A 16,146-nucleotide genomic window follows, 5' to 3' on the forward strand; every position below is an offset into this window, starting at 1 on the left:
TGACAATTGCCAGTTTTCCTGGGAAAAGGAAAGGCTGGATGTCACAGGCCCTGAGTGATGTTAACACTGATGCTCTCAGTGTGTTTTTCTGCTAGGATTTACCCCAGATGAAGAGGAGACTGATACTGCAGCAGTTAACTGTTTTGAGTGGAGTTTTGCTTGCAGAAGATCTGCCCTGAAGACTTAGTCTTGGGTCTAGAAGGCAGATGCTGGAGGGCCAACCAGACCTTCCTACCCTGCAAGTTACCAGGGGCAGAGAGGACAAAACACATCCCTAAAATAAACCTGTGTGCACTGCAAGGTGTCTGTTCCTCCCCCTGATCAGAAATTCAAGCTGTCTGATATTACTGTAGCGAGTCCTGATGAACAGGACTGGGAAACACAGTCACTGCTTATAATGAGGTGCTGCAGTGTAAACCTCATCTTCATTTAGAGCAATTTCTGAAAGACAAAGAGAAATCCACCTGACGAGGTGTCGCTGAACCGTGCGATGTTCCTACAAATCAAAGCCTCACGTCCCAAAACTTAGCTGGGAAGGGGAAATAAATAGCAGGGAGGTGGAGGACGCCTTGCAGGAGCATCCCTGGGCAGGATGGGACTGGGGAGGATGAAATGTGAGGAGCACCACAGCCCCCCTGGCTCGCTCTGCCATCGCACGTGATGCACGCCTGACCCTCAGCATCCCCTCAGCTCCCCTTCCTCCCCCCTCCACTTATAAATCAGAGCAGAATTAATTCAGGCGCCGCGTTTTATTTGATAAACGTCAAAATATGTAAATACCGGGCTCTCTTCCTACAGTCGCTAAAACAAATGGAAAACACATTTATTAGCATAGAGATGAGTTTAATCAAATCAGCGGCGAGTACAAATTAGCCACAGGAAACGTAATGAGCTGGGAATTAATTAGCAGCATAATGGTAATAACTTTGCCTGCTGATTACCTTGCGGCCATGGCTCTCCCCCAGGGCTTTCCATGGGTTCTCCAACAGCTGATCTTTTCTGTTGCAGGAGCCCCTGAACTGGAACAGCATGGCCGACAGCTCCTGTGCAACAGACTGGAGGAGGGGAGGGAGACTGAGAGAGGGAGGGAGGGGGAAAAAGCCATGTGAGAGATCCAAAGCCTTCACCTTCCCCAGCCAGGAGGCAGTTCCTTTGCCCATGGCTCCCCTGGATTGTCCTGCCAGGCTGAGTGTGCCCTGCAGGGTGTGGGGATGCTCTCATGGGTGGTGGGCTGGGTGGGATATCTGGGTCACCTTCCCCAGTCCAATGTCCCCTCCTGGGCCAGGCACGTGGCACATTTCAGAGCAGCCACCTGCACCCCAGGTTTATTCCAGTGCATCCTGCTGCAGGGGAGGTGATGCTGGATCTGACTGTCCAAAAATAAATAGCCAGGAGGTTCCGGAGAGAGGCTGAAGTTGCCTTGGGAAGGGCAGGAGCAAGCTGACCCCGGAGACTCAGCTGGCTGTTTGGAGGAGCTGATGTTGCATGAGAAAGGGACAGTTGGTGCTGCAGGGGCTTTGTAAAGTGCTGGGCTTGTAAATTAACTGTTTGACACCAACAGTGATGGAGAACAGTGGGGGGCAGGGGATGCATGGAAGGAAGGGGCAGTTTCTCTTGATTTATTTGTATTCTTTCTGCAGTGCCTCTCCTCCTAACACCTGAGCAGTCCAAAATAACTTGCACAGAGCTTTCCAGTGCAGGAGCTAAAAGCACTTCATAAGCCTTAATGAATCAAGCTGTGCAACAGCCCTGCGAGGAATTATTATTCCCAATGGTGTGGGAAGGTTAAGGGAAAAATGCTCATATTTGGGGCCTCAGTTTGCTCCAGCCCATCCTCATGCATCTTCACACAGCAGCCTCCCAGGCAAGGGACTGAGTCAAAACTTGAAATGTTAAAAAAAAAAAATAAAGCTAAGTTTAAAAAAATAAGCCAGGCCATGGACTGAGCACCCTAGCAGGGATCTGTGCAGCAGTTAACTGAGCATCTAAGTTTAAAATGTAATGCAAAGTGATTTCTGGTAATGGTATGGATGGTGAAAAGTGGGAATCCTGCTTCCAGGTTGCTGGTACCTGCAGAGCCTCTGTCTTGTCCTTAAGCATAAAGAAGCTTCACATTCAGATTTGATCTTTGAAGATGAGACTAATCTCTCCTGCTTAGGGATATGGTAAAATCCATATATGACCTCTGAAGGCAAAACTGAGCAAGTAGGCATACAAATTCCTGCTTGGACAACCAAGATAAAGTTCCCCAAAGTCCTCTGTATTGCTTTTCCCAGACTTTTCTGGGAATGGGTATTTCCCATTGCCTTTAATTGCAGTAGGAGGCCATTGACTCTACCAACATCTCCTTGACAAATTTGATTAATCCTGCCCATGCCAACAGTGCTGACAGCAATGCCTCACCTCAGCAAGCTGACTGGGAGAAGAATTTGACAGTTGTCCCTAGAAAATCTCACAGGTCTCCCCAAAACCAAATCAGAAGAGAGCAAACGAGCCCTGCTGCACTCTGGATCAGACCTGCTTTCATGCAGGGACTGAAATGCACACTTAAAAGTCCCAAGATGTGGCAATAAACTGAAATTCAGTCTTCATAGGATGTTTGGTGATGTGTGAACTTTTGTGGGAGCATTTGCTCCTTCTGGAGAAGCAGAGACAGAACTTCAACAGAGCTACTCTTTGGAGACCAGTCTGCAGAGGTGAGTGGGAAAGGGATGTTTGCACAGATAATTCCAGCATTTTCTCAGAATTCCTCCTTTCAGGAGGCACTGCTGCCTGCCCTGCTAGAGGCTTGGCTGGGCTCAAGCCTTCTTGCTGCTTGCTGGGTTTGTACCCAAAATGTCTCCAAGCCTGATGGGCACTGTGGGCTGTGCAGGAGTTGCCATCCACTCTCCAAGGCCATTCCTGGGCTGCTCCTCTCTGGAGATCCCCATCCTGCAGAGCCAGGGCAATGTGGGCCTGACCTCACATGAAAGTTGTATGGCTTCAGTTAAAGATGCTTCATTTTTCACTCCTTTTATTGCCTCTTATTTTTCTTTTTTTTCCAAGGGAGCTCGTGCGAGTTGACACAATAGATTAAACCATGAGTCGTAGTTGAGGAATCCTGTGTTTTATTATCAGGGATAAATAATATCTCCCCCTGAGGAAAATAGGAGAACACAAGGTCACCCAGCATGCCCAGAGTGGAGCCTGAATAGAAGCTGTAAGTTGCTCCAGCCTCCCGTGCAGCCTGAGCTTCGTTCAGAAGGCAGAGGGGTTTATTCTTCAAAGCACCACTTCCCTTTGCTACCTGCAGACAAATAGGTTGCTCTAAGATGCGTTCCACGAGCTGATTTTTGATTCATGAAAGCCTGAACCAACACTGATCATAAGAGAATCGACAGTGATCATAAAATATGAAAGGTTTTTAAGAAGGACTCTACATCATACTGAGGTCTGCAGCAGGATTTCTGCTTCAGAGCCAGAGGGGCCAAATGCATCCCTGGTTTATTGATGAAAATGTGGAAGTGAAAGCAGTGAAAGCAGAATTTTGCCCCTGTGTATTCAAGGCTACCTAGTGCCACAGAAGCTTTTGGGAAATCTACCACTTTAAGCATAAACACAAGACAATTTTGTTCTCATGCAATTTTCTTGCCAATGCTTTTTCTTAAAAATCTGTACGGCTGTCATATAAAATATGCCTGGGTTTGTTCTAATTTAGATTACGCATATTTGTCCTCAGTGAATGATTGATTAAGTGCTCTGATCTTGACTGCTATGTTAGCAGCAGGGTATCTGCGCAAGAGGATTGGGAAGCTCATTGGATAAATGGTAGAGAGGAAATCTTAGCTGTTACAGATCTGGGTTTCTTGTTCACAGCCAAGGCAAATGCTGTCTTTCTGTGCAGTAACAAACATGCTTTGTAATGTGTTCCAGGACAGAGCTGAGCCTGACTTTGTTTCCTCGTGGAGGGGCTTTGAGCTGTCACAATACCGTGGCACCAAACTCTTGGTGTCACAGATCTCACTGCAAGGAGGGCATCTCTGAGTTCACTGGATCAGTTGTGATTTACACTGATGTAACTCAAAACAAAATGTGTCTGAGTGACATCTGCAGAGCTGCTCAGATAAAAGCAATGCATAAGCAAAATTAGGGGGGAAAAAGAGATCTCTCTGTGCAACTGAGCTCATTCAAAGAAGCAAGCAGGGCTTAGCAGGACTGACCAAAATGGAAAAGCTCCTTCAGGGGTTAGTTGCCCTGTCAATCTCACTTCACCATCACTGACCCTGAGCTGGGAGCAAATATATTGTTACCCACAGGAGCTGGGAGATATTTTCTTGCTTATTTGTATAATCTTGGGTTCTGTACTTTGTACGGGAAATTATGTCAAGTTGTGGTTTTTTATCTTTTCATTTGTTTGTGTTTATGAGCTACAATGGACACAACTAAAGGCACTTGAGAACAACAACATAAAAAAATTCCATTTTATATTTCTTTTGTGCATCTTCATTTCTGCACTGGTCTCTTGCATTGTCTTTGCAACGCCATAGCACTAAGAAGGTAAAAATCCAGGCAATTATGAAAAGAAGGGAGGATTTTTTTTTCTCCTTTTCTCTTCCTGAATCATTTCTCTGACCTTCTTGGAGGTGTAGAGAAAGCTTCCAAGACCACCAAAATAAACAAGTTGTTTACTCTGATGCTTGCAGCATTGGGGAAAAAAAAAGGAGAAGATATAGAATAAAGAAAAGAAAATCCCTATACCCACAGCCTTCCAAAAGGAGACAGATGAGGTGTGAACTCTAGAGAAAATATTCCAAAATCTGAGCATGATGCTGTCACAGTAAAGGAGAGTAAAACAGAAGAAAGCTAAACAAAAATGTGGTCCTTCTTATTCTTTTGGGGGGAAAAAAGGCAGCTTGCAGAAATACCTGAACTAGGAGACCTCTCTTGGAAAAAAGTCCATCCCAGCCTAATTTCCCATGATTAGGATATCATGTTTGCTCTTGTCTGCACTGATTTGCTCACACCCCCTGCACACACAGCCCTGGGCAGCATCTCAGGTGACTCCTGAGCAATCCTGAACCTGGAGCCCTTTCTGCAGGAAAACCATGGCCTGTAGCCATGGAGGGAAGTGCTAAGCTGTGTTAATGATGCTGTGTTATCATCAGGCTCTAAGGCTGCCTGGGATGGATGTCACTGCTGCGGATGTTCCTGCAGATCAGTTGGTAATTACACTTGGATCCAAAGTAATTACGCTGAGACTTGCACTCTGGTTTAGCAGACAGAAATAACCATGCACTCTCCTGGTCCCACACATAGCACTTGTGATGTAATTTAATAGCCAGCCACTAACACGAAAGTAAAGAGGCATTTCTCTTATATTTATGCCCTTTTAAATTAAACATGGGTGTTTTTCCCTGCGAAGGGAGCACTGTGCCACTGCTCTCCTTTTCCCACTCAAGCACCCTCCTCTTTTCCTGACAAAATGAAATACACTGAAGGAAAATAAATATTGATGAGCTCCTCCTGGGGTGTGATTGTTTTGACGCAGGTCTTGCTTTGGCTTCACTCTCTGCCCTATTTAAAATTTCGCCAGGGAAAAGTCATCCCTCTAAAGGCTGGAGGAGGATGAGGCATTTGGATGAGTGCTGTGATGTCTGGGTGGGGAGCAGAGGGACGAACCTCCCTTTTGGAGGTTTTCCAGGTCACATCTGCCTGTGTGTTTCCTCTTTAACCTCCCAACATTGAGCACCTGGACAGCTGCAGCCCTGCATTAAGCACCTTTTTTTGATGAGGAGCTCAGAGGAGAGGGAGGCAGCCCAGAGCCCACCTGCAAAGAGAACCTTCCCTGCCTGCAGTTCTGTTTCCCAGCCATCCATCAGCAAAGCAGGCAACTTTTATTTTTTTTCATATAGAATTCTCTTGTGCATTTCCAAATAAGCCAAGGCTCTGCAAATATTCTCCTCCCTTCAGGGTGAGGAGCTTACTTTGGTTGGGAACAGAAAGAGTTTACTGTGATCTCTTTCTTTTGGCAATGTCTGGGTAATCATTGCTCATAATAATGCCATCCCAGATGTTGAAACATCTCCTGTATTAATTTTTACCCAGAAGATAATTTCCCTTAGAAATCATGTGCAAATCCCCTGTTCTAATTTAAGAATTAATTCAGTACACTAAATCTTCACACTTCATCCTAGAAATGTTTTGCAGTGTCTGTTAACCCTTTGCAACAACAGCAACCAGCCCAAATGGGGGATGTGGAGATGTAACAAAACCTGTCTCTCATACCAGGCTCTTTTTGAGGCCAGTACAAAATATTTTGAACCCTAGACACCTAGAGCCTACCTGCTGGAATGATTTCCTTCTCCTCAGAGAGTCACAAATATAAATAAATTTGCTGTTGCAATGATGGGGGACAGATTCACCAGTGGTCCCAGACACCCCACTGCAGTGGTTGACTGGGATTGCCATCCCACCCACCCTCCGGGCTTTTGCAGATGCTGGAGGTGAAAATAGGATGATTCCATATTTAACAAGACGTGGAGGAAAAAGAGGAGCTGAATGGTTTGGCTGAACCTGTGTGAGAAATGTGTGGGAGAGCTGGGAACACATCCCACTTCTTTGGAGTGGTGGATATGGGTCAGTAGTCCCTGAGCATCTCTCCCTCCCTGGGTGGGCTCAGGCTCACAAAAGTTCACCCCAATATTACTGCACAAAAGTACTGCTGGTGTGAACTGCTTCATACCTTTGCTGGGCTTTCTTCATTTAACTTAGAATGGAAACTGTGTCAGACTCCAGACTGGGCATTTTCCTGCCCTTCCACGTTGTGACAACCTTAAAGCATTGCAGCCTTTATACTGAAAGTCTTTGACTGCCATTGAAAACAGTAAAGAAGATAAAAAAGGCCAAATGTCTGAATTTCCCCCAGCTGCATGAGATCAGAGTGCAGTCCAGCACACCTTTTGCAGAGTAGGATGCTCAAAAAAAAGATTTCCTGATTCCTATCAGAAAAACCTGACTTTATTTTGTCCCAGTGCTAATACCCAGCTATCTCCCACGTGCAGCGTGAGGTCACATTTGGGATTCCACTGATTCTCCTGGGGTGTTTGTGTTTGCACCAGCAGCACCTCGTGCACTTTGCAGAGCAGCCAAGGACCTGCTCCAAAGAGGATTCATTTGCAATCAGCTTCGATAATCAGCATAAGGTGATAATAGGTGATTAGTGCTGGGATATTCCAGCACCTCCACCACCACCTCCTAAACTCCCAGATGCTGTGCTGAGACTGTGCAGCAGCCTGGCCTCAGAGGAGAGGAATGATGCAATCCCAAAAAGGAATCTCTCCAAAAAGGAAAATTTTGCTGCGTCCTTCTGGTCCTTAAGCAAAGGAAGCTGCATTTGTGCTACCCTGAATTTCAGCACACTGACAACTGCAGGATGGATCTGCTGGCCCAGCAGTCCATGCCTGTGCATTGGTTATTATTCCTCCTGATGAATTCACTTGGGGGATCTGCTCCTTGAATGCGAAGCTCTCAGGTCAGGACAAATGGAAAATGCATTACATGGAGCGTGACATGCTGTGAGTCCCAGAAATGTGTCGAGATGTGTCCATAGGCAGTGGGATAAAGCTGTTCTTTTATCTCACAGCTGCTGCTGGAATTTCCTTCTAGAAACCTGTTTTTGCATCAGCAATGGCTATTTGCAGTGAAATATTGGAGTTTCTTGTATTTGTTACGTCTTGAAATATAACAAGCTAAAATCACAGCTTTGTTCTAACTTTGATTAGTGGGGGATGTGACAAAAAAGACTCAATATTAAAGCTGAAATGTTTAGGAAATCTTTCTTTACAAAAAACAGAACTCAAAGCGTTGTCCTGATGGGAAAGCTAGCTGCAGTTTTCCATCAAAATTGTTTTCTGCAGCATCTCAGGATCGTGATCTCAAAAAGGAACAACCTGTGGTATCTGAGGCCCTGATCCTGCCATAAAACATGTGGTGGCTGGTTCTGTGGGGGTTTTATCCCTTTTTCAGCAACAGAGAGACATAGTTTAGTGTTATTTAGTGAATTGTCACAAGACAAGACACAGCTATTCTCACCCAACCCACTGATCTTTCTAGAAGACTTTATATATTATTTTTTTTCTGTTTTCATTTGCTTTGCTGCCCTCCCAAGCTACAGGGTACTACATTCTCATTCAGGGTGTTTTATATCCATCTTTGAAGGAGCAGAACTGTGTTTGCAGACACATTTTGCAGCTCAGATCAACATGAACAAGCCTTGGTCCCACCAAGACTTTCCCAAATGTGTAGGATGTGGGAAGGTGGAAGGACAGTGAGCGTTGGCACAATGGAACATCTTCTTTTCCCTCCCTTCATTTCCCCTCCTACAGGGAAAAAAACTTGGGTTTAAAGTCTGCTCTTGTTTGATAACTTCCCTTAACTACCAGCTAAATAATACATGAACAGTGATCCACCGTGCTGACTGATGACTCCCTCCCCTGACCCTGTTTTATTTTTATTGCTTGGCTCGGGCCAGTTCCTTCAAGTCCTGAATCATCAGAACAGAGACCTTGAGGTATTCCAGGCAAATCAATCCCTGGCCCATTGACATATTGCTTTAGCTAACCAACCATACAACTTCGCTTTTCCCTGATAATTTCTCAATTAATTGCTTTTCAGCTCTCATTCGTTACAAGGTCAGGCTGTGACTGGACTTGTACATTCCCATCTCTGATAAACTCTCCTGGTCCTCTAATCAGCCACGACTGGGATTTTAGTTCCATTAACTTATTCATCATCTAGACATTTTCATCTTGGGGAGCTTGACTTTTGATTGTATCAGGAGTATCTTCAATTATTTAAGAGGACTTAAAATTGCCTTCTTACCTAAAAGGAAAATGCATTTTGAGCCCTGAAAATTGATCATATTGGACCAGTGTCTTTTGGATGTTCACATGTGCAAGCCCATGTTTAAAAAAAATCTCCTGCATGGCCAGAGCAGAAGAATTTTCTGCTGGTGAACATGTGTGTGCATGAGGTTGGCTCTATTAAGATGTCAGCTATAGGGGAATGACAGTGTGCTGATGACTGGTGGCTTACTAATGTTAAATCACGCCTGAGATTCTGTTCCATGATGTCAAACATTGATTCAGTTTCCGTGGGAAGTTATGCAAATGCCAGAGCCCTTCAGTGAGATCTGAGACTGAAATTGCTAGCAAAAAACCCCTAATAATAATAATAAAAAAAACCGAAAAAAAAAAAAAACCCGAAAAAAAAAAAAGCTTCCCCTTTCCTGGCAAGAAATCTTTTTAGAAAATCTTGAAGGGATTTTCTGCTCCAGGGAAGGAGTGCATTTTAAGCAGGGTCCCCCTCAGGAGGGCTTATGGGACCCTTCTTCATCTTTGGTGGGAGTTGGGAGCCAAATCCTTCTCTTCTGCTGCAACCTTCTGTCTGGGGCTGAGCTCCATCTCTGCAGCAGCTGGTCCAGTCCAAGGCAACAACCCACCAGTGCTGCTTTCCACAAAATTAATCTTTTAGCAGAAGCAGCAGGCCATGTTACACAAAGAAATGCTCTCCATCTCAGCTCTTCTCCACTCCTCTCTTCCCACACTTTACATCCAGGCAAAGCTCCTAGGAGTCTGCAAGCTTCTCCCAAGAGCAAAACTGGGGGCAAAGCCACACAAACTGGCATCAGCTGGGAAATGGTGACTTTCTGAGCACAGCAATGGGACCAAGGAGTCTGAAATGCCACCTTGCTCTTTGTCCCAAGCTCTGTGATGTTTTCTTTGACTGAAAACCTTCCTAGGGTGGGACTGGGGAGCTGTTTTAGATTTATGTGAGTGCTTCAGGCTCTGAAGAATATCCACAGAGAGAGGTCAGCCTGTATTGACAGGCTCTCTAGGAAGAAAAGCTAGTTTAATATTGGCAAGACAAGACTGCTGCATATTTCAGAGGAGCCTCCTCTTCCAGGAAATGTGCTCTGGTTTCAGTTCCCTTTCTGCAGAACATGGGTGGTAGCTTTTATCACCCATGATTTCATTGCAGGCCACAGAATGATGGATTTTTCTGGCACAACCCGATGCTCACACTTTTGAGTGCAAATTTTCATAATTCACTTAAAAAGAAAAGCCCACATTATCACTGAGAAGGGCTTAAAAAAAGACTAAGAGAACAGAAAATTAAAAAAAACCAACCCCTCACCAAAAGGCAATGCCTTGTGATGAAGGGAAGAGCAACAGCAACAACAGCATGAACTCTGATGTTTTGCTTTGCTTGTTTTTCCCCCCAAACTGCAATAACTCACCCATCCCACTGGAAAAAAAAAAAAGTGCCCTTTCTTGATGCATCAGCAAGAAGGGCCTTTCCATGGTCTCTGTTTCTTGCTGTCAATGATGTACCAGAAGGCACCAACACTTGGAGGACGTGAAGAAACATACAGTTCTTTCCCTGCCTGTTGCTAGGATTCACAGCTCTACCCCACCACTTTCTGGGGCTTCAGCTCCTATTTTGGCTGAAGGAAAAAAGAAAGAAACCTTGTTGCTTCCAGGCTTTCTGCATACGGCTTGAGCAGCTCCAATGCCAGCCCTTATAATATTGCTACAGTCAGACATAAAATCTTAATGCACAATAGTGCCTTGAATCTTACATTCTTCTGAAAAAGGTGAGTCCCCAGTAGTAAATGAAATATTAAACATTATTAAATATGAAACAGCCAAACCTGGATTCCATTAAAATGAATCTTTCATGGTTTTCCTGGTTTCTTTTTCCCACTCCTTTTTTTTTTTTTTTCTTTTCCCGGGGAGCTCAGCGATCTTGTGAGCTTTTATGTGTCCTTTTAAAGACAGAAAAATCACAGGTAATTTAAGTCTATTCTATTCAGATTTATTTTAGCTGGAAAACAAATCAAGGCAGCGAAACTCTCACATGGTTGCAACTCTCTGCCTAAACTATTCAGCAGTCTATATCAAAGGCTCACCTAAAGACACTCTTGTAATGCCTGCTGACATGTGCCACCTATTTAGAAATCTTGTACCCAGTTACACACTCTACTTTCATTTAGAATGGCTTTAATCTTCCACCATACACTAAGAAAAAAAAAACCCTCTTATTACCTAGGATGCATTTGGAGCTGGTTTTGCTGCTCCTGCAAGTTTTCTGGGAGTTAAACTGTGTCTGAGGTGAGTGCCCACATGGGAGCTGGCAGCTGGGCATCAAAGGGAATGTCTGGGAGGAAAAACTTGGGATTTGATGGAGCTGCCCTTAGATTGGCTGAGGACACCAACATGACCAAGGGTGTGGCTGCACTGAGAGCACAGAGCTGTCAGCAGGATAAGGCAGGACTCAATATTGTCAATATTGAATGCTTGCACCTCAAAATTCTTAAATATATAGCAATCTGTGAATTTGTAGTGCTGGAACAAACCAAAAGTGTGTCCTTCTCATTACATGTATTTACGTCCTTGCATTCAGAACTTAAGCTCTTTCTGTTATTATTAACTTCTGCATTTGAACAAGACTGCTAGAAATTTTTAAAAGAGGATGGGAAAAAAGCTCTTGGCCTTGCTAGGAGGATCCCAGAGCCTGGATGTGTGTGAAAGCATTCCCTGGCTCTGGCTGGGAGACTGCTGAATCAGGCTGGGTCTGGTGGGAGGTTGTATCTCCAGCACACACCTTAATTCTTGACTTGCTGCTGCAAAACATGCATGAATTAATCTACAGACACATTTCTGGACTGGAAGGCAATAAGTACTGGGAAAGACAAGTTAAAATGGCAAAGAAGGTAGAAACTATTAATTATTCATGACTACTGTTCCATTTTGTGCAAAAAGCCTTTCTGCCTGGCTTTCCATTTCGCTTTGCTTGGGTCACTTCTGAGGCTCAACAAAGGAGATTTAAATGGACTCCCCACCTCAGGAGCTCATGCTGATGGTTCCCTTGCATCCAGATGGGTTTTGCATCTCTCCCTCCAGGAATTCAGCAAAGTGGGGTCCTGCAGCAAAGTGGGAAAACCCACACTCTGCCCTGCTTCAGATTGTGCCATTTCACTGATTCCTAAAAAAAGAAAAAAGAAAAAAGAAAAAAAAAAAGGTGAATTTTACACCATTATTTTTGGTATTTAAACGCTAATGTTTGCTTTTTGCTGTGGTTCTACTTCAGCTGAGATGGCAAGAGCATCCCACCAGCAATGGCCTTCTGGCAGCCTGACCAGCAGCATAAGCTCTTGGTCTGGTTTTGTAAGGGCTTTTTCTGCCTTTTTCTGGCCTGACACCCTTGGAATGGAGAGCAGCAAATCCCAACTGCATTATTTATTTATTTTAATGAACTGCCTTTGGCCAGCTCACGTTTTCACCACAAAGATTGCAGATTGCCTCAGAGCACCAGAAAACATGCTGCAAACTGCTCTGAAGCTCAGACACGAACATGTCAAATGAGTGATCCACATGAGAGGAGATGGACGTGACATTTAGTAATCATCTTTCTTGGACAAAATGGGGCATGGCTGTCACTTTAAGTAAATCTCAGTCAAATTTCTGGCATTTTACCATAGGGGAAGCAGGAGGCATAATAGTAAATTTCTCTTAAAAAAATATAAAAGATCAACCTTGGGAAAAAAATAAATATGGTTGCCACAATTTAAGGTGTAATACCTCATCGTAGCTCGGCCATCCGTTTCCTGGCTGCTGATATCAATATGTCACTCCTAATGTTTACTGATGTTCACTTTATAAATGACTTTTCCTAGCTGTCAGAGTATCTGTCACGGGCTTCTCTTCCCCCTCTTTGCCTCTCATCCCCTTTAATAAAGATTAATATCTTTGAGGTTAAGTAAAAAGATCACATACTACGTAAATCACACCACAGGTCTGATATTTAAGAAAAGATGAACATGTAATTGCTGAGATTATGTGAGCAAAGTGGGTAATTCCTGGCCAAAATGAACAGAGTTGGCTTTTGTGGGATCAGTTAATCTAAGTGCACATTCAGATAAAGTGTATTTTGCGCAGGCATTTGGGTTTCTGAAGGTTCACCCACTGAAGAATTGTAGATGTTCAAAGCAAAAATTGGTGAGTTTAACATCTATGGCTTCTCTGAAGTTCCAATATGTTTAAAAGACATGCAGAATGGGATTCTATAAAAATGTGGCACACTGGCTTTCCATATTTATAGTCCACCAGTGACTTCTATATTAAACCGTTTCAGTCTATGAGTCCAAACAAGATTTTTCAACCTGTCACTCCTGCAGCTCAGCCTGGTGCATGAAATGCTAAACATGTTCTGGCTGCTTTGTACATCTTCCTTGACAAACACCAGGAGTAATGACTCCAGAATGAGTATTTAGCTGGCAATTTTATGGATGGAGCACAAACCAGTTATTTTGGCTTTGCAATGCTAAGAGTAGCGAGCATGCACTTGGCTTTTAAACTGCAAAATGCAGCTTGGAACACACAGAGAAGCAGATGATGGACTCTTCACATAAACTGTGTTCCAAGTAAGGTTTGCCTGAGCAAGAACTGCAGGATCAGACCAAATCATAGGATCACACCCATGTACCAAACCCTACAATATCAGACCAAAACAGCTGTTTTGGAGGTCAAACTCAGACTCATTTTTCTGACCACTGCCTTTGCTGTGCAAGTAGGACAATCTCGTGGTTAAGGGTGGAAGGTGCAGATTCATGGTCCATTTCAGACACTTTTCCTGCAGACTTCCCAACCATGGGTCAGATCTAATGAAGGGGGCAACACCTCAAAAGGGATTTCAGCCCTTCTTCCTGATCTATTAACCCAAAGTCCTTCCCTTTTTGGCACTCCACCTTTGGGTTTTAGAGCTGTCTGATCCACCCAGCAGCAGTTCTGTGTATCCTCACATTTACAGCTGTTCTGATGTGGCTGAGCCACTCAATTTGTGGTTTGCACATCTGACCATTTGGGAATTTGCACTCAAAGGCTCTTCCACTTCTCTTCCAGGCACTGGAATGTCTCTGAAAGTGGTGGAGACAGAGCACAGGGCCTGGGGGATCCAGGTCTTGGGCTGTCTGGGAGGCTCCAGACCCACCTCCTGGCATGGGGCAGCTCCTTTTCTGGGCTGGGGGTATTTTGTGTTTTGCATGGTTATCTTGGTGGTGACCTGGCTCCTCTCCATCCTGCCTCCTCTAGAAACATCCCTGGAGATGGAGAAAACCCTAAGGACACACTAGACCAGGAATGGAGCATGAAAAGGGCTGTGGCTTTGATGAAGACATTTCTTCAGGAGTGGAGCATTTCGGATCTGTTCTATGCTTTATCCAGAATCAGCTTGACATAAATTGTTGGATTTCACCCCTAAACTCTGAGTAAAACCCTCCAGTTGTCAAAGGTGACATCAACATCAGTGCCCAAACTTCAGCCTCCTCTTTGAGCAGGCACACTCTGCTGTGTTGTGAGCTCCAGCTCAGGGATCACTGCAGCTCCTGAATCCGCAGGGATGGGATTGTTAGAGGGGCAGAGCTCATGCAAAGGGCACTGAAGGTGTTCTTTAGCTTCACACAAAACCTTCCAGCTATTGGCAAGCTGCAAAAATAGAGTAGGTACCAAAAGCTGGCTCCTGAAGGGAGAATTGTGTGTGTCATTCCTTTCCAGTGCACCACCAAAACGATTGTGCTCAGAAGATGACTCTGAAACTGCCTTTTGTTGTATTTTGTATGAAGTAGGATTTTCTATCTGCAATAACCACTGGGTGATTTTATTACTAGGAACTAGATTATTTTACAATAAAGGCAAAGAATCTTCAATCATTTTAGCAAGCAAAGAAAAAAACACCTCTAAACATCCCAAGAATATTATAATGTGTCTTAAAACCAACTTAGTTTTCCCTCACATGATTGATATGTGCACTATTTTGCTGCACAACACTGTTTTTCTTACACAAAATTGTTTCTTTCAACTATAGCTAACTTGATTCTCTGTGCAGCAGGATCTGAGGCCAGCAAACCATGAAGAAATTTTACACTGCAGACTGCAGCAAGCAGAGGTCTCTCTAGTGAAGGCATTATTTTACAAAATGATGGATGTGCATATTTATTTGCTCTGTGACTTCCATGTCAGGTTTGTCATATTTCCTCAAATTACTACTTAAACCAAGGTTTTGAGTTTTGTTTTGTTTTTGTTTCTGCTGAAGCCTGCAGGCTCAATATACCTTATAAAAATCAAGCTGTAATTTATCTGCTCCATAGATCATGTGTAACAATAATCACTCTGGAGTCTGTGCCGGGTTCGGATGTCTGGCTTTGTTGGAAGAGATGTATGAAGTGAACAAAAAGCTTCCTGATTTTCATACTCTGCAATAAACCTGAAATATGAAGAGAAGCGAAACATGTATTTAAATTAAACCGAGGAATCATGACAAAGAAGGAGCACAGAGAAATACAAGCTCACCCAGACACATATTTTGCAATGACACAGTATTATTTCTCTTACCAGATGGACCTCTGCAAGTTCTGCACACTCCATGTTGCAGACATTCAGCAATCAAAGCAGTGAAACAATTTCCACCCTGAACTTGCACTCATCAGAACGATTGTTAACTTGCATTTTGCAGGGAGAAAAACCTTTGCCAACACAAAAACATGGGGACCCCCAAAAGGGTTGATATTCACAGGCACTGCCTGCAATGTTTAAGTGCTACTTCATGCTAAATTCACTGCTCAGTGTTAATGCTTGTTTCGCATACATATGGGTAATTTTGGAGAGGCCACGAGAAAACCTCAGGATTTTTTCGTAGATGTTTGCAAAAATAATAATAATGATAATAATAATAATAACAGGCTAAAATTATTAGCTGACCAATCCAACCATATACAAAAGGAAAACTCACTGAATATTATTGCAGCTTCAATTCCCTCCACCCCCACCCCCACCTCTGGGGAGGGCAGGGAATAATCTTAATACATTGAAATATTTTTTATTGCCCTGGGTGGGCAGTTCCTCCCACAGCCAAAATGCCTTTTGCAAGGCGTTTCTCTCCTTGTTTTGTTTCTCCCAGCACCAAAAGGATACGGAATTCATGCTGCACCTCCCCATGCAGGGATGAGGAGTGGCTGTGAGACTGCAAAGGCACTGCTGGGGCCACCATGTCCCTTGTCACCACACGGGTTAATCAGCAGCCAGGCTCTGTCACCACCGGGCCCCAAGGAAG

At 44.0% G+C, this 16,146-nt stretch overlaps 1 long non-coding RNA gene across 1 annotated transcript; it reads right to left on the bottom strand.

Moving 5' to 3' along the window:
• Positions 1 to 782: 782 nt before the first annotated feature.
• Positions 783 to 15,298, bottom strand: LOC146428611 (uncharacterized). Its single transcript, XR_014855958.1, has 3 exons — positions 15,148 to 15,298; positions 11,882 to 12,024; positions 783 to 1,074 (listed from the first exon to the last, which is right to left on the bottom strand). It is a non-coding gene; the product is annotated as an uncharacterized LOC146428611 (long non-coding RNA).
• Between the last annotated feature and the right edge of the window lie 848 nt (positions 15,299 to 16,146).

This window comes from Lichenostomus cassidix, chromosome 20 (genome assembly GCF_008360975.1).
Source record: "Lichenostomus cassidix isolate B80296 chromosome 20, HeHo_3.0, whole genome shotgun sequence".
Lineage (NCBI taxonomy): Eukaryota > Metazoa > Chordata > Aves > Passeriformes > Meliphagidae > Lichenostomus > Lichenostomus cassidix.